The sequence below is a fragment of the Schistocerca cancellata genome, chromosome 1 (genome assembly GCF_023864275.1).
Source record: "Schistocerca cancellata isolate TAMUIC-IGC-003103 chromosome 1, iqSchCanc2.1, whole genome shotgun sequence".
NCBI lineage: Eukaryota > Metazoa > Arthropoda > Insecta > Orthoptera > Acrididae > Schistocerca > Schistocerca cancellata.
In genome coordinates, this window is record NC_064626.1 from 753,782,317 (window position 1) to 753,808,717 (window position 26,401).

Below are 26,401 nucleotides of genomic sequence, written 5' to 3' on the forward strand. Positions count from 1 at the left end.
ACTACCCGGCTGTCAAAGTGCTGGAAGTGCTGCTGTAGTAGACCGCGGTCGACCACCTCATCTCTCTCGGGCAGTAGCGTCTTTGGTTCGGAACGCTGCCCATGAACGCAAAACAATATTGTAAGCAAAATCATACTCCTGAGTTACACCCGACACATTGCGACCTTCTTTCAGTTTCCCGATGATTCTTTCCCACTTGAAGTCCTCCAAATGCTGTCTCCGGAACACGCTACACTGAAGACCACGGCCAAAATGCACCGTAACTGCTCACTGATTGGCACACACTATCGTTTCCCGTTCCTTGAACTGCCTCGTATTGCGGAGCCATCCCTCTGGCGCTGTAGTCACGCCTACCTCACACCACCTGACGCGTAAGACAGGCCATGGCGCGTACACCACGAAGGTAGTCCTGCGCTCGCTCGCTCGCTCAAATCAACAAACTACGTTTCTACACCTGTTAACTCGTATCTAGGCGTGTCCGTACAAACGAAAACTAAATATTCTGCTGGAATCCGCTGTTATGGAATCTTACTGTTATCAGTCCTATAATGATGAAAAGTCCATGGGCCTACTTATAATTTGTTACGGCTGTACTGGTGTACAATAAAATAAAATCATACTAAAATGATTATCAGTTGCATAAGGCACCACTTCCAGCATGTAATGACTACTGTTAAGCAGAAGAGATTAAATGCTATAAACAGCCGTTATACCATTTATATCGACTATTGATCTTAAATATTGCTGTAGTACTGTTAATCAGTAAGCATAATAGCAGATTCCAGTGGAAGATGCAATTTTCGTTAGTACTTACGCCTCGCTGCGAGTTAACACGTTAAGAAACGCATTTTATCTGCTGAGCTGAGCGAGTGAGCGAGTTCAGGACTACCTTCGTGATGTACGCTCCGCGGCCTTTCTTTCTCGTGGGCCTCGACCTGACATCTAAATTTCTGTTCGCGACTCAGAGACCACTGGCATCATCGCCCCATAGTTCATTCATTTCCACCGACTAGTTAGTATGTTATCTTACTTTATCTATCTCGTCTGTAAGCTATGTAAAACAGTGTACTATCAAAAATGTGTCCGAAATAGTGATGCAACAATGTAAAAATAATATTTAATTGCCACTACCATCAATCATTTTATTTTATTTTACCTGTTTTGTAAACGATTGTAATATGATTTTTGCTGCTGTAATAAATCCTAGAATCGCACATTAAAGTGTGTCGTTTGAACACCGTAGTACAGTCGTAATCATGTTACATTATCTGCCGGCCGCGGTGACGGAGCGGTTCTAGGCACGTCAGTCCGAAACCGCGCGACTTTTGCGGTCGCAGGTTCGAATCCTGCCTCGGGCATGGATGTGTGTGATGACCTTAGGTTAGTTAGGTTTAAGTAGTTCTAAGTTCCTGGGGACTGATGACCTCAGAAGTTAAGTCCCATAGTGCTCAGAGCCATGTTACATTATCTAGAGTGTAAGTGCAGATGTGGAAGGTATAAGACAGATATTTCGTGGCAAAACGAAGTTAATCATTAATACTTATTTATTTCACTTACCTTTCGGACATGTTTTCCCATAAACTGACTTTTTCGGTCGTTCTTGGAGGAATATGTTAATACATTTGTAAGTAGGCTGTTTATCTTTTCTTATTGGCAACGTTACGTAGCGCTCTGTATGAAAATCACTGGCTGTGCTGTGTGCAGTCTGTGGCTAGTTTGCATTGTTGTCTGCCATTGTAGTGTTGGGCAGCTGGATGTGAACAGCGCGCAGCGTTCCGCAGTCGGAGGTGAACCGCCAGCAGTGGTGGATGTGGGGAAGTGAGATGGCGGAGTTTTGAAATTTGTAAGACTGGATGTCATGAACTGCTATGTATATTATGATTTTTCAACACTATTAAGGTAAGTACATTGTTTGCTCTCTATTAAAATCTTTCATTTGCTAACTATGCCTATAAGTAGTTAATGCCTTCCGTAGTTTGAATCTTTTATTTAGCTGGCAGTAGTGGCGCTCGCTGTATTGCAGTAGTTCGAGTAACCAAGTTTTTGTGAGGTAAGTGATTTGTGAAAGGTATAGGTTAATGTTAGTCAGGGCCATTCTTTTGTAGGGATTTTTGAAAGTCAGATTGCGTTGCGCTAAAAATATTGTGTGTCAGTTTAAGGACAGTCATGTACAATTTTTCTAAGGGGACGTTTCATATGTTGACCCTTAGCCGAGGGTACCTCACTGGAATCTTCTGATTTTGTTCTTGTAGTTTGTGTAATTAGTGTAGCTATTGTTTATTGCTAGCGCGTAATCATAGAGAGAATTTCCTTTGTAGTTGTAGTTTTCATTCTTGTACAGTAAAACAGGTGTGGCATGCATGTAAATTTGCACCAAGTATTTCGCAGCTGTGCTTGCAATTAACTAGATATTATTTTCAGTGCTATGTTAATGTGTTCTCTTATTTTTGCTCTTCAAATTGTGTTTTTCTGTGTTGTCGTGTGAAATATTGCGACAATAATGGCGTGTGAAAAACGTAATACTAGGCTCCAAAGTAAACTGAGAAATGACAGTGAAGACGAAAGCAGTGTGTTAGCGCCACCGTGTAATAAATTAACTAATGTTCAAAGTAGTAATTTGGTAATTGTACATAGAGAAATGGAGCGGGCTGCAAATAATGGTATAGGCAGTGAAACAATTAGTGAACAGGGAAGCATTATCGATCGTTCGGTCGGCAACAGCTTGCCTCAGGAATCCGAAATGACAGGACACAATCTTGCAAATACTGTAGATTCAGGTTTTGCGTCCTCACCGTTTTCTCAAATAAATCAAGACACTTTTTCTGCTTTTCAAAATGCGAATATTTCTGGTTCAAATGCACTGCCGAATAGCACTGAGGAACATGTTTCAGACACCAGTGCACTGTTATTACAGTTAATGCAACAAATGGGACAAAGGCTACAAAAGTTAGACACAACGCTTGAACAAAATCAGAAACAAATGGGACAAAATCTTCAAAAGTTAGACACAATCGAACAAAATCTTCAAAAGTTAGACACAATGTAACAACACCAGAGACAAACACAGCAACAGTTAGACACAATGGAACAAAATCACGGAAGTTAGACACCACACTTGAACAAACACGTGAAGATTTAACTACTGAGTTACATAACATTGAATCGAAATGTCAAAAAGTCTGTAATGACGTAAAAACACAAATTTGTGAGCATTTTCAACCTATTTTTTCGCGGCATGAAAATGCATTACAGAATCACGAAGCAGCCATAAAAGAACTGCAAACCATTGTTCATGAAAATCATGAGACCTTGTGGGCTAAAATTGACTCAGTTGCATCTACCGATTCGGTTACACTACTTGCAAAAACTCAGGAAAACTTAAAGAACACAGTAGATACGATTTCAACATAAATGGACACTCTGAAACTTGGTTCAGAAAAACACACTGAGGAAATAAGGAGAAAGTAGCCGAACTTTCGGATCAGTTCACTAACTTATCTGCAAAGGTAGATGATGGTCTGAATGACACAAGACCTGTAGCCATCACTGACACAGAAGAGTATGAACAAATTAAGAAATTCAAACAAAATCAGAATCAAATTAATACGCAATTCGAAGAGAAATCCGGGAAGTACAAGATCAGTTGGCACAAGTAATACAAAAATTACATATTTCAGAGAACACTCGCGCTCCAACACGGGAAGAGGAACTTAGAAATACGCAAAAGCTATAAAATAATAACACAGGGCATTTCGGAAATTATGAAAGAAATTGGCAAGGTGCACCGAATTTTGAGATGGAACCGCCGACACGACGTAACAATGACCGACATGCGACCCGCCGACATGATGATTTTGACTATAAGCTGTTCATTACTACACGTAAATTCAAAACATTTAAGAATTCTGGCAATGACATTCATCCACAAGCGTGGCTCCATCAATTCTCTCATTGTTTTCCTTCCAACTGGTCATTAGAGCATAGATTAGAATTTATGTGTGGCTACTTAGAGAATGAACCAGCTGAAAGAATGCGATCGGTCATTCACGATTGTCACAGTGAAGGAGAATTTTACCATGCCTTCGTCTCAGCATATTGGTCTCAAGCTACACAAGACCGAGTAAAACATAGCATCATAATGATGAAACATTTCGAACAATCTGAGTTTTCAAGTCTTGTGAAATATTTTGAAGACATGTTGCACAAGAATCAGTACCTGTCAAACCCATACAGCCCCTCAGAACTCATCCGCATTTGCTTAATCAAATTACCTGAACATTTACGACATATTATTTTGGCAGGACGTTGCAAAGACGACACTGAAGTTTTTCAGGGACTCTTACTAGAATTAGAAATTGACCTTGACAATCGCAGAACGCGAAAATAGGAACACAACAATTACAGGTCACATCCGTCACAATTCCGCGACGAAAGAAATAATAACTGGACACGACAAGGCTATTCTTACAACGCAAATCATGAACAAAACAGACACCACCCATATGACAACCACTGGCAGAGTAATAGTTACAGAGAAAGATCGCATTTACGTAGTAACGAATATGACAGAGATAACCATAGAAACAGACAATATGGGAACGAAAATAATTATTATCAAGGGAGACAAAATGGCTCTGAGCACTATGGGACTCAACTGCTGTGGTCATCAGTCCCCTAGAACTTAGAACTACTTAAACCTAACTAACCTAAGGACATCACACACACCCATGCCCGAGGCAGGATTCGAACCTGCGACCGTAGCAGCAGTGCGGCTCCGGACTGGAGCCCTAGAACCCCACGGCCACCGCGGCCGGCTCAAGGGAGACAGAATAGCTTCAGACGCAACAGTCCGCCACACAGTTACGATTCCGGGAGAAATTCTCCACCACATGACCGACAAACAAGAAGATATGTAAACTACCGACAAAACAACAGACCTGAATTCCATCAGAAATGGCGAGCTTCAAACAGGGCAGGGCCTTCTCGACAAGGTGAATTTGCAAAAGTTAGGTCTCGTAATCCTAATAACGACGTGCGCCAACAAAGAGACAGACAACGACTTGCACCGCAGGCAGCCGCGTGCACTGGCTGGATCAGAGAAAAATAACATAGACGCTAACCTCAAGAAAAATTTAAGCATTCTTTACCGAAATACCATATACCACATGATAATTCCATTGAAGTTGAAACTCTGCGTTTACACCACATTTCACATGTAAAACCGTTCATTGAGAGATAATCTGCTTTTTAACTTAGTCTTTGCCATAAAATTTTCACTTCACGCTACTAGTACAATTTGTCACACTGAGAAACTGTTAACATGCAATAATGTTTTGAAGTTAAATATCCAGTCAAGAACCAAGAGAACTTATTTAAACAGAAATTACGAATCCATTGTTATAGTGAACCGACGTCACAGTGTTATTGTGTGTGTACATTCTTGCTTGTTCAAATGGGTCAAATGGCTCTAAGCACTATGGGACTCAACTGCTGAGGTCATTAGTCCCCTAGAACTTAGAACTAGTTAAACCTAACTAACCTAAGGACGTCACAAACATCCATGCCCGAGGCAGGATTCGAACCTGCGACCGTAGCGGTCTTGCGGTTCCAGACTGCAGCGCCTTTAACCGCACGGCCACTGCGGCCGGCTCTTGCTTGTTAGTTGCACGATTATGTAACGACTATAAGGCTCACATACTTAGAACATTTACCAGTACTGCTAATGAGATTTTAATGCAACATTTTGGTTTACTTGAAAATACATTCTGGATTTAAAGAACTTTCTGTGAGATACCAGATGACACAGTGGTTAGTTTATGTGACAGCTACATGATTTTATCACGACGCTACTAATGAGTGACAATTTACAATGTTGCTTTTGCAGTGTTTCTGTTTTATATCTGCACAGTTTTTCTGTATTATTCTGGAAAGTAAAAAATGTTTTAGTAGTAACTTTTGCGGTATAGCTTTTCCATAGCACAACAATATATTGTAGCACAGTACTTTCTTCATCACGGCAATAAGCGTAATAACTAAGATATCTATACACAAAGCATTTCACTTTTGTTTATCATGAGGTAAGTACATTGGCTTCTGCAGAACTTAGCTTTCGGAGGACAATAACTACGACACTTCCACAGAGATCATCTTACAGCAAGACCCACATTTAGCGCTACAGGACATGTATTTGAGTGATTAATTTTGTACTTAAATCATTTATTTTTAAAGATATTTGAAGTACAATGATACAAAGGTTTTCCGTGATACATTTCATTCCATTCCTGTAATCTGTAACACCTGAGGGTATAATTACATTAATCCTCAGGGGGTTCACGCTTACGTTGTGTACCATGTGTTTGGCAAGCACAAGGAGCCCTAGCTAATATGGTATTTGCTTATATAACTTTACACATCGGTACCATATTTCTCTAACACACAAATTACACAGCTATCTGATCATTTAACTGAGAAATAAACATTTTTTTTACTACATCAGTGACACATGTTTACACAATTACACAGTTGGGTAACTTTACACTTATGAAATTGTATTTTGTCTGTACTTTGTGAACTGTTCATATTTTTTGGAACCATTGTGATACTATGAGAGCTTTGAATGATGTATTTGGTAATGGAGCACGATTTTAAAGTACGTTTGAGGTAGATGACACTATTGAAATGAACAGAGAATTTTTTTTTTTGGGTTCTGACATTATTGCAGAAAGCTACGACGGTTTTGAGATTTGACTGAGGTGTTATGATGTTATTTTTACGTCGACAATGTGTATTATGCTGTTGAGGTATGTTTATGATCAATAAGCTGATGCTATATGAGGAATCTGATTATGCTACGTATTAATTATGATGAAATATTGAAGTGTCGACGCAAGATTGACGTGTCGACGAATATGTATATGTGTAATAAGGTAAGGAATAAGGAGTTGTGGTTAGGGACTCTGACTTGTGAAAAAGGATGATGGAAACCAAGAATCATGCTTTAAAGAGTTATGAAATGTGTGTAAATGCGTGAATGTATCACAATGCCGACGAAAATTTTTTGGACACTATTATATTTAAGGGATTTTGTTTCTACACATTTGTAACGCAAATTCTCGACCTGTGAAATTTTATATGAGACTGTCACTGAAGTGCCAACTGGTGTCGTAAATATTTCGGCAAGAAAGTTAAGTGACCACCTTCACGTAATGCGTCGTGGGCACCCAGCTGTGCGACAGTCACCTGGAAAAAAGCCATTAGTGTGTGCCTTTCAGAGGCACAGGTGGAGAAAAAAAAGGGGCCATTATCCTAGCTATTGACATTTCTTTGTCGAAAGCATCGCAAATACGACACCCTCAAACTTGAAAACATATGATTACACTGTGGAGCTCTTAATTTATGATATTTACTAAAATTCCTAATGAAATGATGAGAAACATTTTTACATCTATTGTCTTTCTAGTTGAGAGATTGCTCAATTTGTTTAATATCTAGTTTCTAGCTGCCCTGCAGCATTGGTTAAAATAAAATTTTATAGATGTACTAATATAAATATTTTATGCCTACAGACCCATTAAAGAATAACTTTATGATGTACGTCAGCCGGCCACGGTGGCCGTGCGGTTCTGGCGCTGCAGTCCGGAACCGCGGGGCTTCTACGGTCGCAGGTTCGAATCCTACCTCGGGCATGGGTGTGTGTGATAGTCTTAGGTTAGTTAGGTTTAAGTAGTTCTAAGTTCTAGGGGACTTATGACCTAAGCTGTTGAGTCCCATAGTGCTCAGAGCCATTTGAACCAATTTTGATGTACTTCAAAAAAACGAAGGAGCACAAAAAGACATTTCTCTTCACAGGAATTGCATACAGAATTTTCTTTTCAAGTACTTGGTAATTTCTTTTGTAGAATAAATTGTGATACATCACTCTAGTATTAAGATATGACATAGGTATTAGACATGGCCATCTTTAGTGTAATATTTTTTTTTTTTGCTTGAGCTTTGTCATGTTTAGATATAAGTTATTACATTTGCTGCTGCTGTTTGCCAGGCATAGTGCTACTAAATTTCACTTTATATTACTCTGTTAAGCTAGTTTTACTACTGGTTTATTTTTCTTGTTACTGCACATTGGCTCATATTAGTTGTAATGTTGCATTGCTTGGTAATTTAGATTTATTGCAGCTTGCTTTGACAGTTTCAACTTTTTTAATTGCTGTTTGTATTAACTGTTTTGTGCTGCTGCATTGCCTCGTCCCTTAGTTTAGCATCTGAGCTCAGTAGAATTAAGTTAGCTTAAGATGGGGTAGGCCATATACGAGAACGAGTTGTGATGACTTGGAAGAAATGCATTGAGAAGCTATAAGAAAATGGTTTGGCCAAAAAAGAATTTTGAAAGAGGATATGAACCAAAAAAGTAGTGCTTAGGGTCAACAGGTTTAGGTAGGATTTTCTTGGAAATAAATGATGCAGTAAGATAATGGAAAATAAATAATGAGGTAAGAAATGTGTGAACATATAAATACAGAAAACATGCTTGGATAGAATTTTTTTGGTGGAAACAAATGTTGAAATAAGAGGAAAGATATATGGAATGAAGTTTTGGGGTGGACTGCAGTACCAAATGTCATACTGAAAACAAACCCTGTCCTGTATTTTTGTGTTATTACACTATGTGAATTTGTGTTTTTCCTGTCTTAATGTGTTTAGCTAATAAGAGTTATGTTGTAGAATTTTTCTGATATTATGTTATTTTCTTTGTAAAGATGTCTAGACATTATTTATTCTGTTCTGTTTTAATGCTCATGTATGAAGTTGATGTTTCGAAAGTTATTCTGAAATTTATGTATGTACTCATGTCATAATTCCTGTAACACTGATGTATATGTTATTTCGATTCTTTTGTAAAGCCTGTGCTACAAATGTTATCTGTATTGTTATGTTCTTTAATGATGTATGTTGTACCTTTGTAATTGTATTCTTATGTTATAAAATTGTAATTGACACCAGTTCATCATATTATTAACTTGTAAGTTACATTTCACTGCACACGTTTCTGTTGGTCATAGTATATGGACGATGTGTAAGAAGTAGGGACTGTTAGTGTTTGCACGTGTGTTAATAATTCGGCAAGGGACTGGATAACAGCATTTCTCATTCTAAGGACAATTCCAAAAACTTTGTGAGTGCTTAAGTGGTGGTTATGGACTTGCTATATTGTCCGCAACACTCTTCGATGGTGATTGTGCACCTGCACAGTCGCAGCAGATGGCTGCTGGTCATCTCTACAAGGACTACAGTGGGTCTACACCTTTGATGATCCATCAATACCATTATTTCTACAAGGACTGCAGTGGGTCTGCATCTTTGGTGGCCCACCAATACCATACTCTCTACCAAGACTATAGTGGGTCTGCTCTGTGATGACCTACCTACCAATATTCTTCAAAACGTCGGAAGACTCTGCTGTGGGTTTGCTCTGTTGTGGCCCATTACCTGTCTGCATGTCGAGAGTCAGCACTGTCTTTCCGTTGGAAGGACAACACTACTTCTTCAAGACTGCATGGAAATCCACTACTTCCATGTGCATTTTCTTTTACTGTTCAGCCTTTGAGAAAAACACTGCAAATTTACTGTGATGAATGATTAGGACTGTCTTTATGGACTGTGAGAAAATTTTAGCTTTTGACCAACATTGTATCAATAAGTGTGTGCATTTGATATCTTTGTTACTGTAATTATGAAAAATTTTATCAAATAATTATTGGCCACTGCCCAAAACAATTTGTAAAAATTTTTGTGGCGTGCATGGGGGCTATGTAAGTAGGCTGTTTATGTTTTCTTATTGGCAACGTTACGTAGCGCTCTGTATGAAAATCACTGGCTGTGCTGTGTGCAGTCTGTGGCTAGTTTGCATTGTTGTCTGCCATTGTAGTGTTGGGCAGCTGGATGTGAACAGCGCGTAGCGTTGCGCAGTTGGAGGTGAACCGCCAGCAGTGGTGGATGTGGGGAGAGAAATGGCGGAGTTTTGAAATTTGTAATACTGGATGTCATGAACTCTGCTATATACATTATGACTTTTGAACACTATTGAGGTAAATACATTGTTTCTTCTCTATTAAAATCTTTCATTTGCTAACTATGCCCATCAGTAGTTAGTGCCTTCCGTAGTTTGAATCTGTTATTTAGCTGGCAGTAGTGGCGCTCGCTGTATTGCGGTAAGATGAGTAACGAAGATTTTTGTGAGGTAAGTGATTTGTGAAAGGTATAGGTTAATGTTAGTCAGGGCCATTCTTTTGTAGGGATTTTTGAAAGTCAGATTGCGTTGCGCTAAAAATATTGTGTGTCAGTTTAAGGACAGTCATGTATAATTTTTCTAAGGGGACGTTTCACATTGTGCATGAAAAAAACCGGACACGAGCGAGTAGGACTCGCATTCTGAGGGTTCCGAACAAACTTAATTATGTACGAGGTGTTCGTTATAAAAGTTCTGCTGTATCGGCCGCTATCCCGTCGGCCGTACTTTCAAATACGCACGATGACAGTTACGCCGCCAAGTTTCTATAGCGACGCAGCGAACTATTACGCCGCTGCCAATGAGATGCTTCAGTGGCGGGAGTACGTAAGTTCGAACATTCATATACTGGGCGCATTGTGTGTGTTTGGCAGTTGAACAACATTTACAGACTTTCATAGCGATCAGGACTCGACTTCTTCTGAATATACATTTTATTGAAGAGTGACAGATTTACGCTGAAGCGCCAAAGAAACTGGTACACCTGCCTAATATCGTGTAGGGCCCCTGAGAGCACGCAGAAGTGCCGCATCACGACGTGGCATGGACTCGACTAATGTCTAAAGTACTGGAGGGAACTGACACCACGAATCTTGCAGGGGTGTACATAAATCCGTAAGAGTACGAGAGGCTGGAGATCTCTTCTGAACAGCTCGTCGCAAGATATCCCAGATCAATAATGTTCATGTCTTTGGAGTCTGGTGGCCAGCGGAAGTGTTTAAACTCAGAAGAGTATTCCTGGATCTACACTATGTGATCAAAAGTATCCGGACACCTGACTGAAAATGAATTACAAGTTCATGGCGCCCTCAGTCGGTAATATTGGAATTCAAAATATGGTGTTGGCCCACCCTTAACCTTGGTGTCAGCTTCCACTCTCGCAGGCATACGCCCAGTCAGTTGTTGGAAAGTTTCTTGGGGAATGGCAGCCCATTCTTCACAGAGTGCTGCGCTGAGGAGAGGTATCGATGCCGGTCGGTGAGGCCTGGCACCAAGTCGGCGTTCCAAAACATCTCAAAGCTGTTCTATAGGATTCAGGTCAGGACTCTATGCAGGCCAGTCCATTACAGGGATGTTATTGCCTTGTAACCAATCCGCCACAGGCCGTGCATTATGAACAAGTGCTCGATCGTGTTGAAAGATGCGATCGCCATCCCCGTATTGCTCTTCGACAGTGGTAAACAAGAAGGTGCTTAAAACATCAATGTACGCCTGTGCTGTTATAGTGCCACCCAAAACAACAAGGTGTGCAAGCCCGCTCCATGAAAAACACGACCACAGCATAACACCACCGCCTCCGAATTTTACTGTTGGCACTACTCACGCTGGCAGATGACGTTCACCGGGTATTAGCCATACCCACACCCTGCCATCGGATCGCCACATTGTGTACCATGATTCGTCACTCCACACAACGTTTTACCACTGTTCAATCGTCCAATGTTTACGCTCCTTGCACCGAGCGAGGCGTCGTTTCGTATTTACCGGTGTGATGCGTGGTTTATGAGCAGCCGCTCGACCATTAAATCTCCTGCCTGTCATAGCACTTGCAGTGGTCCTGATGTAGTTTGGAATTCCTGCGTGATGGTCTGGATAGATGTCTGCTCATTACACATTACGACCCACTTTAACTATCGGCGGTCTCTGTCAGTCAACAGGCGGAGTCGGCCTGCACGCTTTTGTGCTGTACGTATCCCTTCACGTTTTCACTTCACTATCACAGCGGAAACAATTTACCTGGGCATGTTTAGCAGTGTGGAAATCTCGCATACAGACGTATGACACAAATGACACCCAGTCAACTGACCATGTTCGAAGTCCGCGAGTTCTGCGGTGCGCCCCATTCTGCTCTCTCACGATGTCTAATAACTACGGAGATCGCTGATATGGAGTACCTGACAATAGGTGGCAGCACAATGCACATAATATGAGAAACGTGTCTTTTCGGGGTGCCCGGATACTTTTGATCACATATTGTACTTCGTAGCAACTCTGGATGTGTGGGGTGTTGCATTGTCCTGCTGGAACTGCCCACATCCGTCACAATGCACAATGAACATGAATGGCTGCAGGTGATCACACAGGATGCTTACGTACTTGTCAGCTGCCAGAGTCGTATCTAGACGTATCAGGGGCCCCATATCACTCCAAATGCTCACGGCCCACACCTTTAGAGTGCCTCCATCAGCTTGAACAGTCCTCTGCTGGCATGCAGGGTCCATGGATTTGTAATGCTGTGTCCATACCCATACATGTCCATCCGCTCGATACAATCTGAAACAATACTCGTCCGACTAGGCAACATATTTCGAATCATGAACAGTCCAATGTCGGTGTTGATGGACCCTGGCGAGGCGTAAAGCTGTGTGTCGTGCAGTCATCAAGGGTACACGAGTGGGCCTTCGACTCCGAAAGCCCATGATGTTTCGTTGAATGGTTCGCACACTGACACATGTTGATGTCCCAGCATTGAAATCTGTAGCAATTTGCAGAAGGGTTGCACCTCTGTCACGCTGAACGATTCTCTTCAATCGTCGTTGGTTCCGTTCTTGCAGGATCCTATTCCGGCCTCAGCGATGTCGGAGATTTGATGTTTTACCGGGTTCCTGATATTCACGGTACACTCGTGAAATCGTCGTACGGGAAAATCCCCACTTCATCGCTATCTCGGTGATGCCATGTCCCATCGCTCGTGCGCCGACTATAACACCACGTTCAAACTCACTTAAATCTAGTGCCCGTTGGACACTATAGACCGGCAGCACACCCGTGGATATTTTGATCACTTAAATCTTGATAACCTGCCATTGCAGCATCAGTAACCGATCTAACAAGTGCGCCAGACACTTGTTGTCTAATATAGGCGTTAGCGACCGCAGCGCTATATTCTACCTGTTCAATATCTCTGTAATTCAATACGCATGCCTATACCAGTTTCTGTGGCGCTTCATTGTATAAATCATTTGTATCTGTACATATTTCTACATTCAAAGCTACTATCAGCACCTGACGTGCCGCTACAGGACAAAGCTATGTATTATTTTTATTATTTGATGTTAGATGTAAAATAAATTAATATCTTAATTCTCTCTTCCTGAACGGTGTCTGTTCCTCGCTCTTGTACCCACTAAAGAACCACACTGCGTGCAAAGGTAGTCATAACAAGTTCCAGGTTCCAAACGCTGTGGAAAGAAAACCGCTGCCCAGATGGACGTCAAATTTGTACGTTACGTTATTGTCTCAGGGAGAAATGTCATGGGACATGAAAAAAGAACAGCTTGATACCTCTACTCATTCCTGAGAAAACTGGATCTTAACAGTCAGTCAAAAAGACAAAGGGACAACAAATTGGTCCTATAAGGGAACTTTTTTCCGACTGAGGCACGGAACCCTAAAAATGCACAATACCGGTGTAGTAATCTGTGATATTTATAATTTTACAAACCGATTTTCGGCTGTTATCCGTCCTCAGGCACAAAGAACAGTATGTGTGGTTGTAAAATTTTTGTAGGATCAAAATTTTTGAACTAGATTCATGTACAGAATATCTTAGCTGGTTTTCGAAGATGACAATAGTTAATGTCTGATTTAGGCCTAGAAAGAGAGGAATTATTTCAGTTAAATAGTTTTACTTCGCATTTTACTGTAATAATGCCCTCGTTTTAGTCCTAAATCAAATATTAACAATAGCGTTCTTTGGAAACAATCTGCTCTGTAGAAGAATGTAGTTTAACAACACTGGTACCACGAGAATTTCGCAGCCATACATCTCTGTGCCTGACGATGACGTAACAGCCGAAAACTGGCTTCTAAAACAATAAACACTGTACAATGTTGCATCAGAGTCGGGTGTTTTTTCATTCATAAAGACACTGTTTTGTCGCGTAAACTAATGTATCGTTCGTTTACTCCTAGGTGAGAAGTTGAAGCAGATGTAACGCCCAAAAAACGACAGCGTATTGCTCGAGTAGGAAGTTGGACTGAAACAGGAAAATAAAATATTGTTACTGAATACGAAGTATTTACTGATACAACTATCCATCATTTATAAGTCAGGTACAGCCTTTGACAAAATGTCTCGCCCTAAAGGTATGGGACACATCGTCAATGTACAGTGATGGAAAAAAGTTTTCATTAACCCGTTGTGCATATATAATAACTTTATTCACTAGAACAAAAACATCACAACCAGGAGTGTTATGTATGGGGTTTCCTTCCTAATTTGTATGTATAAAAAATTAACTAAATTAGCCTTCTGAAAAAAGTAAATAAATCTTCTATACCAAGTGGCTTCTCACAGTGGGGGAAAAAGTATTCATACATTCAAAGAAAATTACACTGTACATAAATATAATGACAATGTTTTTGATGATCTCTGATGTAATATTTTCCATTCTCGTTGTATATATTGTTTCAGAATAGTGTTACTTGGCATTTAATGCTTTTTGGCCATTCTTTCAAGCGTATCCTAATAATTTCTGCACTCTGTGCTGAAAACTTGAGAATATAGGTAGTATGGTAAAATAATCACAAACTACTTTTTATAACAATTTAAGCTGTATGCTTCGGGTCATTGTCTTGTAGAAAGTAGTAATTTGAGCTAAACCAAAGCTATCAACACTTCTTTCATATTTTCCTTTAGGGTATTTAAATACTGAAAGCTGTCCACGTTACTCGCAACAAAAAATGTGCTCAACACCAGATGTAGCCATACATTCCTATTCCCTCAACCACCGTGCTTCACAGTGGACTGAATGCGTTTGAGACCCAGCTCAGTATTTGGTCGTCTCCCCAACAAATTTCTGCCATCATTTACAAATATGTTAAATTTACTTTCATCTGTCAACAGTAGCTTGTTCCAGAAACTTGTGTTATTGCTTATATGCTCTCGAGCAAGTCTCAACTTCTTGTTGTTATTGCTAAAGTATGATTTTCTTGTAGGTACCCTGGCTGCATAACCTGAACAACATAAAATATAGCGAACACCCGTTGGTGTGCTTTCCTTGCAGAACTGATCACTAGCATGCGCAGACAATTACCTTATTGTGTTCTCTTTGCATTAGCTTCTGCGGTCGACAACTTCTTTCGGTATTAATGAGAGTATTTCTTTCTGTACGTAGTGATATTATGGACTCCACAGTGCCCCAGCTTCTTTCACTAACATCAGCTGTTTCTGAATATGGTTTTCCCTTTTCGTATTAGGAGATAACCACTTGTCTTTCCTCTACAGTTGTTCCTTCTCTTTCCGGCCCAATTTGCTATTGCACGGCATCAGAACACGAGGTGCAGTTTGCGACTGAAGATGTTCCTTGTTTCAAATGGTTCGTTATGAATGCTTTTTTTCCCCACCGTGTGATGCCAGCCGGTACAGACTTTGTATTTACTTTTTGCAGAAGGCTAATTTAGTTAATCGTTTTACATATACAGATTAGGAAGGAAGCCCCATACTGTTTCGTTACCAAACAACATCTCTGGTTGTGACCTTTAGTTCTAACAAGTAAAGTTATTCTACATGAACGGCGGTGTATCAATACTTTTCTACCATTACTGTATGACTCACACGTCCTTTCTTGCTTCATAAATCAAAACTAGCATTCTACATCTACATCTACGTGATTACTCTGCTATTCACAATAAAGTGCCTGGCAGAGGGTTCCACTCTCGAACGGCACGCGAGAAAAACGAGCACTTAAATTTTTCTGTGCCCAGATTTCTCTTATTTATCATGATAATCATTTCTCCCTATGTATGTGGGTACCAACAGAGTGTTTTCGCAATCGGAGGAGAAAACTGGTGATTGAAATTTCATGAGAACATCCCGTCGCAACGAAAAACGCCTTTCTTTTAATGATTGCCACCCCAATTCACGTATCATGTCTGTGTCACTATCTCCCCTATTTCGCGATAGTACAAAACGAGCTGCCCTTCTTTGTACTTTTTCGCTGTCATCTGTCAGTCCCACCTAATGCGGATTCCACATCGCACAGCAGTACTCCAGAATAGGGCGGACAAGCGTAGTCTAAGCAGTCTGTTGCACCTTCTAAGTGTTCTGCCAATGAATCGCAGTCTTTGGTTTGCTCTACCCACAATATTATCTATGTGATCGTTCCAATTTAGGGTATTTGTAATTGTAATCCCTAGGTATTTAGTTGAATTTACAGCCCTCAGATTTGTGTGACTTATCGCGTAATCGAAATTTAGCAGATTTCTTTTAGTAATCATGTGAATAACTTCGCACTTTTCTTTATTCAGGGTCGATTGCCACTTTTCGCACCATACAGATATCTTCTATAAATCGTTTTGATCATCTGATGACTTTACAAGACAGTAAATGACAGCATCATCTGCAAACAATCTAAGACGGCTACTCAGATTGTCTCCTATGTCGTTAATATAAATCAGGAACAATAGAGGACTTATAACACTTCCTTGGGGAACGCCGGATATTACTTCTGTTTCACTCGATGACTTTCCGTCTATTACTACGAACTGTGACTTTTCTGACAGGAAATCACGAATCCAGTCGCACAACTGAGACGATATTCCATAGGCACGCAGTTTGATTAGAAGACGCTTATGAGGAACGGTGTATAAAGCCTTCTGGAAATCTAAAAATATGGAATCAATTTGACATCCCCTGTCGATAACACTTATTACTTCATAAGTATAAAGAGCTAGTTGTGTTTCACAAAAACAATATTTTCTGAATCCGTGCTGACTATGTGTCAATAAATCGTTTCCTTCGAGGTACTTCGTAATGTTCGAATACAGTATATCTTCCAAAACCCTACTGCACAGTGACGTTAGTGATATAGGCCTGTAATTCAGTGGATTACTCCTATTTCCCTTTTTGGGTATTGGTGTGACTTAGGAATTTTCCAGTCTTTAGGTACGGATCTTTCTGTGAGCGAGTGGTTGTATATAATTGCTAAATATGGAGCTATTTTATCAGCATACTGTGAGAGGAACCTCACTGGTATACAATCTGGACCGGAGGCCTTGCCTTTATTAAGTGATTGAAGCTGCTTTGTTACACCGAGGATATCTACTTCTATGTTTCTCATCTTGGCAGTTGTTCTTGATTGGAATTCAGGAATATTTACTTCGTCTTCTTTGGCATTGACGAAACACTTAGACAGACTAGCATTTGTCGGACTAACCAGCGGCAAAAGAAACTTGACGGTAAATGTCCAGCTGTAATCTGGAGAGAGTGTTATTTGTGCGTGAGTTTCTGCCCTTCCGTTGGTCACCCAGACGGATGAACGATAAGCTGCCAGTCCGCGGGTCCACGGGCAGGTCACAGAGCGCCCCTGTGACGCAACAGCCGGCAGACACACAGACCGCGTCATCGCCGCCGTGGGCGCTTCGCTCACAATCTGAAACCTTTCAACTGCCGCCTGGCCAGTGCTGCTAAGTAGCGCGGCGTGCTGCGCACTAGCGGGAAACCACGTGGTCTTTCCGGTTCCGCACCACAAGCTGAGCGCAGCATCTGGCAGCGAGCACTTCACAGTAGAGTTGGGCAACACGATTCTTTTTCCCGATTCGATTCCTACGATTCAATCTCACATTGCGAATCGATTCCTACGATTCGTTCACGATTCATTCTAGTCTGCGATGGCACAATTCTTACGGAATGCAAAAAGTTCTACATCTTACTGACAGATGGCAGGACATGTCTGAGATTGTCAATGGGGTTAGAATCGAACTGTGTCATGATAATATATGCCGTAAGTAGTTTATGAGTAAACATGCAAATGACGTTACAAGTGTGATTCTCGATTTATACGTGACGTTAGATTTGATTGCATCTATTGTTTTATTTCAGTATGCCAGGAAAGAGGAGTCGATTTGTGCGAAAGGTGGTGCAAAATTACGTGGTATGCCAGTTTGGTTGTGTGGCTTGAACGTATCTAACTACGGACGTCTGTTTTATAGTAACAAAATCTAGCAGTGAGGCAGACGTGATTTGGCTCATATCATCCTATGTTTTTCTGTGCTAAGATGTCTTTCCAAGTCCACATCACTCTTGCAATTCATAACGCAGCTGACAGCCCTTCCACAAGGCAAATTTAGCTTAACTTTCATTTCCTCTAAATACGAAGCATAGGTATTTTGCTTTTAATTTGTCTGAGAACTTGCCACTGGCACAACTATTTACATGAGAAGACGACACTGCCAACTGTCAGCTTGGTTTTCACGCGTAATATTACGGTCCAGGAACTTCGTTTGTTCGTTTCGAGCTTCCTTTGTTGACAGTTGACACGCGCCCTCCACTTGACTGCCATCTGGCGGCCGTAATCATTCGGCACGACTCGGCACGATTCGGAAGTTGCCTTCGAAGCATAGCGTACTAAGAATCGATGAATCGTTGGAACTTGGAATCGTCACGACTCGGAAACACACAATCGTTCTTACGATTCTTTTGAACGACGATTCGTCAGTATCACGATTCGATTCTTACGATTCTTTATTTAGAGTCGTTCAAATGAACGCCACAACTCTACTTCACAGTTCACACTGTCGAGGCAAGTGCCATCACCCGATTTCCCGGGAACTTCGCTCAGTGGACGAGGAATCAAAATAAGCGAACGTGTGGCTCGACCGTTTCTGAAAAAAGTGACGGTCAACGTTTTCGAGGTACTTCATGTGCATCTTACCGCATGATTTGCTCAAATGAAATGGTGTCTCAGTGGTTAGCGTGGCGCTCCGTGTTTGAAACCCGATTGTTGTTCTTATTTTATTTTTATTGTTTTTATTCATCACCCATGTCCGTAGAAGTTTACTACAGGAATGTTTCTTATCAAATTAGGTGGTACAAGGACGATACATTAATTGTAAAATTACAACTGGGTATCACAATAAATGTCCCATTTATTATATAAGGTGTGTGTGTGTGTGTGTGTGTGTGTGTGTGTGTGTGTGTGGTACGTTGAGAGGTTATATACCGTTTTTAATTCTCATAGTCTGGTATTTTAGCTCATACCAACTCTTACATTATTTCTTATATCTTATTTATATCTTTATTCTTCAGGAAGAGTTGGTGATTTGCCTTCGATGATACCGATCTTAGAAACATTCGGAACACAGATATTCCGAACGCCAAGATCATCGCGTGAAGGCAGCTTCGACACAGTAATAATTCGTCGTATGAATCTCACTCGGGAAAGAAATGTCGTTAATAATGGTGAAGACTTGGCGCGTTGGCAATAATTACGCCGCAGACCTTTCATTAACATCACTTTTCCGAAAACTGGTGCTTGCAACTGATTATGAATCAAGATGCATTACAGGAATTTCACTGAAAACAATTTCAAATAATTTTCTAATTTTTTTTATTCATTTAACTGACGTACAATTAGTAGACGAATAAGGACATCATATCAATAATAACTGGAAAGCATTCTTGTAGAAATCTTCTACAGATACGGATAAATAAACGAAACACAAAAATAAAAGTAATAATCTGGTTTCGAACGTGGGGCGCAAGATTAAAAACAACCACGACCCTATCCACAATCTCACCATTTCACCTAACTCTGCTGTGCGGTGAAAGGCTCATAAGCTACCTGAATAATACCTCGAAAACTCTGACCGTCGTTTTTTCAGAAATGGTCGAATATTTACGGATAAATCGAGCGCTTGTTTTGACTCCTCTCCACTGAGCGAAGTTTTTGGGAAATCAGGTTATGAGATTTGCCGTGTTCTCCTCGTGAGCGGACTAGTGTCGCACCGGAAAGTACTTTGCTTAAAGGCTTTTAGCACATAGAACGTGGTCAGCCTCGGCGGGCAGCGATCTCTGCCCGCCGCTATCCAGCGATACGTTTGTATGACGCAACACTGCATTAGCCGCGTCACACACGTGGCCGTATGTCGCGGTGAAACAGTTTTGACCGCGGCGGCACGTGATACGTTTGTACAAAATCAGAAAAGTATCGCGCGATCCAGACTATCTACATCAGTTCGTCGAGAGGCATTTTCAAGATGGGAGATGAAACGAAACGTGTGATAGAAACCGCGAGAAAGCACATGAATTTGTTCGACACTTCACATCAGTTCTACAAAAATGTGGTGAAGAAAGCAGAAGCATGGACCATGATTGCAGACAAGCTGAATGTTACTAGTGAGTACGAACGTACACTGAAGAGCCAAAGAAACTGGTACACCTGCGTAATATCGTGTAGGGCCCCGGTGAGCACTCAGAAGTGCCGCAACACGACGTGGCATCAACTCTACTAATGTCTGAAATAGTGCTGGAGGGAGCTGACACTATGAATCCTACAGGGCTGTACAAGGGGCTGGAGATCTCTTCTGGACAGCGCGTTGCAAGGCATCACAGATATCCTATATAATGTTCATGTCTGGGAAGTGTGGTGGCCTGTGGAGCTGTTTAAACTCAGAAGAGTGTTTCTGGAGCCACCCTGGAGCAATTCTGGACATGTGGCGTGTCACATTGTCGTGCTGCAATTGCCCAAGTCCGCTGGAATTCACAATGAGCATGAATGGATGCAGGTGATCGGACAGAATGCTTACGTATGTGTCACCTGTCGGAATCGTATCTAGATGTATCAGGGGGCCCATATCACTCTACCTGCAAATGCCCCACACCATTACATAGCCTCCACCAGCTTGAACAGTCTTCTGCTACATGCGGGGTACATGGATTCATGAGGCTGTCTCCACACCCGTACACGCTCATCCGCTCGATACAACAGGGTGAGTCACCTAACGTTACCGCTGGATATATTTCGTAAACCACATCAAATACTGACGAATCGATTCCACAGACCGAACGTGAGGAGAGGGGCTAGTGTAATTGGTTAATACAAACCATAAAAAATGCTTGGAAGTATGTTTTTTAACACAAACCTACGTTTTTTTAAAGGGAACCCTGTTAGTTTTGTTAGCACATCTGAACACATAAACAAATACGTAATCAGTGCCGTTTGTTGCATTGTAAAATGTTAATTACATCCGGAGATATTGTAACCTAAAGTTGACGCTTGAGTACCACTCCTCCGCTGTTCGATCGCGTGTATCGGAGAGCACCGAATTACGTATGGATCCAAAGGGAACGGTGATGGACCTTAGGTACAGAAGAGACTGGAACAGCACATTACGTCCACATGCTAACACTTTTTTATTGGTCTTTTTCACTGACGCACATGTACATTACCATGAGGGGTGAGGTAAACGTACACACGTGGTTTCCGTTTTCAATTACGAAGTGGAATAGAGTGTGTCCCACTGAAAACGCGTGGACGTATGTGGTATCAGCATGATGGTGCACCTGCACATTCCGCAATTAACACTAGGCTGACCCTCGACAGGATGTTCGACGGGCGTTTCATAGGACGTGGAGGACGCATAAATTGGCCAGCCCGTTCTCCTGATCTTACACCTCTGGACTTCTTTCTGTGGGGCACGTTAAAGGAGAATGTGTACCGTGATGTGCCTACAACCCCAGAGGATATGAAACACCGTATTGTGGCAGCCTGTGGCGACATTACACCAGATGTACTGCGGCGTGTACGACATTCATTACTCCAGAGATTGCAATTGTGTGCAGCAAATCATGGCCACCACATTGAACATCTATTGGCCTGACATGTCGGGACACACTCTATTCCACTCCGTAATTGAAAACGGAAACTACGTGTGTACGTGTACCTCACCCCTCATGGTAACGTACATGTGCGTCAGTGAAAAAGACCAATAAAAAGGTGTTAGCATGTGGACGTAATGTGCTGTTCGAGTCTCTTCTGTACCTAAGGTCCATCACCGTTCCCTTTGGATCCCTACGTAATTCGGTGCTCTCCGATACACACGATCGAACAGCGGAGGAGTGGTACTCAAGCGTCAACTTTAGGTTACAATATCTCCGGATGTAATTAACATTTTACAATGCAACAAACGGCACAGATTACGTATTTGTTTATATGTTCAGATGTGCTAACAAAACTAACGGGGTTCCATTTAAAAAAACGTAGGTTTGTGTTAAAAAACATACTTCCGTGCATTTTTTTATGGTTTGTATTAACCAATTACACTAGCCCCTCTCCTCACGTTCGGTCTGTGGAATCGATTCGTCAGTATTTGATGTGGTTTACGAAATATATCCAGCCGTAATGTTAGGTGACTCACCCTGCAATTTGAAACGAGACTAATCTGACCAGGCAACATGTTTCCAGTCATCAACAGTCCAATGTCGGTGTTGACGGGCCCATGCGAGGCGTAAAGCTTTGTCTCGTGCAGTCATCAAGGGTACACGAGTGGGCCTTCAGTTCCGAAAGCCCATATCGATGATGTTTCGTTGAATGGTTCGCTCGCTGACACTTGTTGATGGCCCAGCATTGAAATCTGCAGCAATTTGCAGAAGGGTTGCACTTCAGTCACGTTGAACGATTCTCTTCAGTCGTCGTTCGTCACGTTCTTGCAGGTTCTCTTCCCGGCCGCAGCGATGTCGGAGATCTGATGCTTTGCCGGATTCCTAAAATTCACGGTACATTCGTAAAATGGTCGTACGGTAAAATCCCCACTTCATCGCTACCTCGAAGATGCTGTGTCCCATCGCTCGTGCGCCGACTATAACGCCCCTTTCAAACTCAAATCTTGCTAACCTGCCATTATAGCAGCGGTAATCGATCTAACAAGTGCGCCAGACACTTGTCTTTTATAGCCGTTGCCGACCGCAACGCCGTATTCTGCCTGTTTAATATCGCATTCACTGTCATTCTTCATTATAAAGAGGTTATGCGAACAGGAAGTTGCTTTAACGATGCAGTCTGCAGTTGATTCATCTGTATCTATGGTTTTTGAAAATCTCTTCGGGTTTGCTGCCGGATCCTAAAATCGCCGGGAAAGCCTTTGTATCTATGGTTCTCAGAAATACGCGCCATTTCTTAGCCAATATACCGAAAGTGTTTTCAACGACACGGCGTGCTCGAGGGAGCTGTGCACTGAAATATTTTTTTCTGGCATCGGAGATCATTCCGTCTTTTGGATACGGTCTCATTATCTACGTCGGAAGCGCAAAACCTTCGTCACCTGTTATAACGTGACGAACGGGGATATGTGTGCCAGGTGGTGACTTTGGAGACAAATTGTTTTTCCATCAATATATTGTCGGTAGAATGCTGAATTGTCAAAAATAGTACTGTCGCTGTGTCGTCCATAACTTCCTATATCAACGACCATAAACTTGTAGAGTGTGTCCAGCAACCCTAAAAGAACGAGTGAAAAATGATTTTTGTAGCAATAGTTGTCAGGTCCACTACTCGTGGGACGTTTTGATTTGATTTTTTTGCCATCTATTCTTCCAACACAGTTCGGAAAGCACCATAATTGTGAAAAACCGTCCTCAACTTTTTTTTCACATGTGACGCGGGAGGAGGCAAAGAGATTGGCTGTAAAATATTCCATATGTCTCGACAAACTTCTCTATCTTAGAAACAATTGAACGCCCCAAGCGTAAAGAGAAAGCGATGGCTTGGAAACTGTTGCCTGCAGCCGAAGACCTGCAAAGATACTGAAAGTTCCAATCTACTATACAAATAAAGAAAAAAGGAAGAAATGGATGAAAAAATAGCTACATACGTTGATACATGTGATATACGTTATTTCTCACGTTGGGAAGAAAATATTTCGTTTTATTAAAAAGTTTTTAAAATTAAATGTATGAATATTGGTTTTTGACTTCTCGATTAGAAATGAAGAAATATGTGTTAGGGGATGAAAGTTCTATGGAAATATCACCACTTAACTCAAGAGGCAGGATTAACAAAACCCGCGATAGATTGTAAAATCTGTGCATTACTCTCCATCCACTCATTTTTTTGAAATTTTGTTATTATAGTCTTACATTGTCTCTTGTTCCTGAAGCCGTGCAATGGTTTAATAATAATCATCATGTAATTTACATTCAAATTTCTTGTAGGTGATGTAGCCAAATCAAAGTGGAAAAATTTACAGGACAGTTACTTGAGACACAAGGAAAGCTTAAAAGCTCTAACGGGACAGCCAAAAAGTATCACGACCGTCCGTGGAGTGAACACAAGCAATTTTTGAATGATACACTTCGATTCCGTTCCAAGATCAGCAAAATACCAAATATCGACACTGAAGACTCCAGATCACTTGTTAATGAAATTCCTGAACCTAAAAGTGAAAGTGAGCTATGTCGATCCATCCCAAAACTTTGCAGTTGACAGAGTCATTGCTTATTTGCAAAGCAAGCCTGATAAACGCGACTTTAATTGCATAGATCACTTGTTTCTCAGTTATGCTGACACATTCAGAAAATTCCAGCCAACAACACAAGCAATACTGAAGACAGAGCCAGCTACACTCTTCGCAAGAACAGAAATGAGAGGTCCTGGCACACCAGATCACTCACCTGGAGGACCCACGCTCCGCTCTCCATTGCAATCTGATAATTCTTTCTGTTCCTCAACGAATAATAATACGGCATTTGGCTCAGCAGATACGTCTCCGGCTTATCACTGTATGAATCCCATTGGCTCATCAATCAATGATTCGTGTGAAAATGAACGTCACTTCTGTGACAATTATGGGCCCCATTCTCAGTCTCATCAGGTAATAGTATTTTCAAATAATAACTAATGTTTGTAATGTATATTACTTATTATTATGTTCGTAATGTTACCTGACATACTGAAATGGATTACTGATCATATAACATAGGTGTGAGTATAGTTTTAATTAGCTTATCTCGAAGGAACGACTAATCTTTCCCGAGTTTAAATGGTTCTTCTGCAGTTCGTGTTGGTGATCTTCTCAGTGTTCTGTTGCAGTAGTTCATGTAGTTTCTCGAAACTTTGTCTCGACGCAAGAAAATATACAAAAAATCTGTCTTCATGTGACTAAAGTTTCCTACAGAGACGATGGTATTCATCAAGTGGTTTTCTTATTTCATTAATTGCGTGCACCCAATAATGTCGTGCTAAACGCAGCAGGAACTGCTCCTCATTGGAACTACTCATTTTCCAAGAAAATCCTGAAAAACACTTTAACCAGTGCAAAACGCCACTGTGAACCGTCCCTGTGGGAAACTACAAGACTGGGTGGTTCACACAGGTATTGCTCTGTATGTGACCCAGCCACATCGCCGACCACTGAGGAGATCACGCGATTGTTGCCCGCCATGACAGACTGCATCCTGAGCGGTTAAAGTCACACTACGCATGTACTCGAAAGCATACTAACCACAGTTCAGTTCCTTTCCGTTTACATCGTATAGGCATCAAGGACAATGATTTCTGTGACTGTGGGAAGAAAGAGTGAGATGGAATAGCATGTCCATTTCACTACTATCACAAAAGGGGGACATTTTAAAAATTTTGGAAAAAACTTGGGACAGTTAAGGAAAAAAGGGGACACAAATTGTATTGACAAAAATTAATGGACATAGAAGTTTATCTTTTCGTCATGCACTCAGTTGATGTGAAATGACTTATTACAATTGCTCTGCCGTACTGTCACCGTACCTTTCACATTTATGTATTTCATCAAGAAGTGCACGTTCTTTTGACATTTTCTCATAAAAGTCAGCACAGCATGCATTATGTAATTTCTCCAGTTCCCCTCTAACACAATAAACAAAATTTTGTAGAACAGACATTTTTTGTATTATTCCAAACAGAAAATGTAGCACTCCAAGAGTTTACATGAGAAAAGGTAGGAAAATAATTTTAAAAGTAATAAGAGTAATGTTATTTAAAAGAAACCAACAATACTGTACGTTTTTATGTAACCTCTGTACTAGTAGTATATAAGCCATAGTTTAGAAGATTTGTGTTCTTGTTCTTGTTCGCACGGGTTCACTGGATGATTTTTTCATGTAAATGTTGATTCCTTTTAAAGTATATGCGTATAAAAAAAAAGTATAGGCGTATAAAAAGGACTTCATATTATTTGTTGTGGACCATCAATGGTCGAACCGAGGACTCCAGATGGCCGAGCTGAAGCCGGGACCTACCGCAACGTATTTTGTCAGGAGGCTGAGCAAGTTCAATAGTGTCAAGGGGCAGAGCAGAGTGTACAGCGGTATTTGGAAGTATTCCTTTATTCAGCTAGTTTACAGAAGCGTAATGTCGGCGC

The 26,401-nt window shown here is 41.2% G+C and overlaps 1 pseudogene; it reads left to right on the forward strand.

The window, feature by feature from the left end:
• Positions 1–24,904, forward strand: part of LOC126100656 (uncharacterized) — a 39,402-nt pseudogene extending 14,498 nt beyond the window's left edge.
• The last annotated feature ends 1,497 nt before the right edge of the window (positions 24,905–26,401 follow it).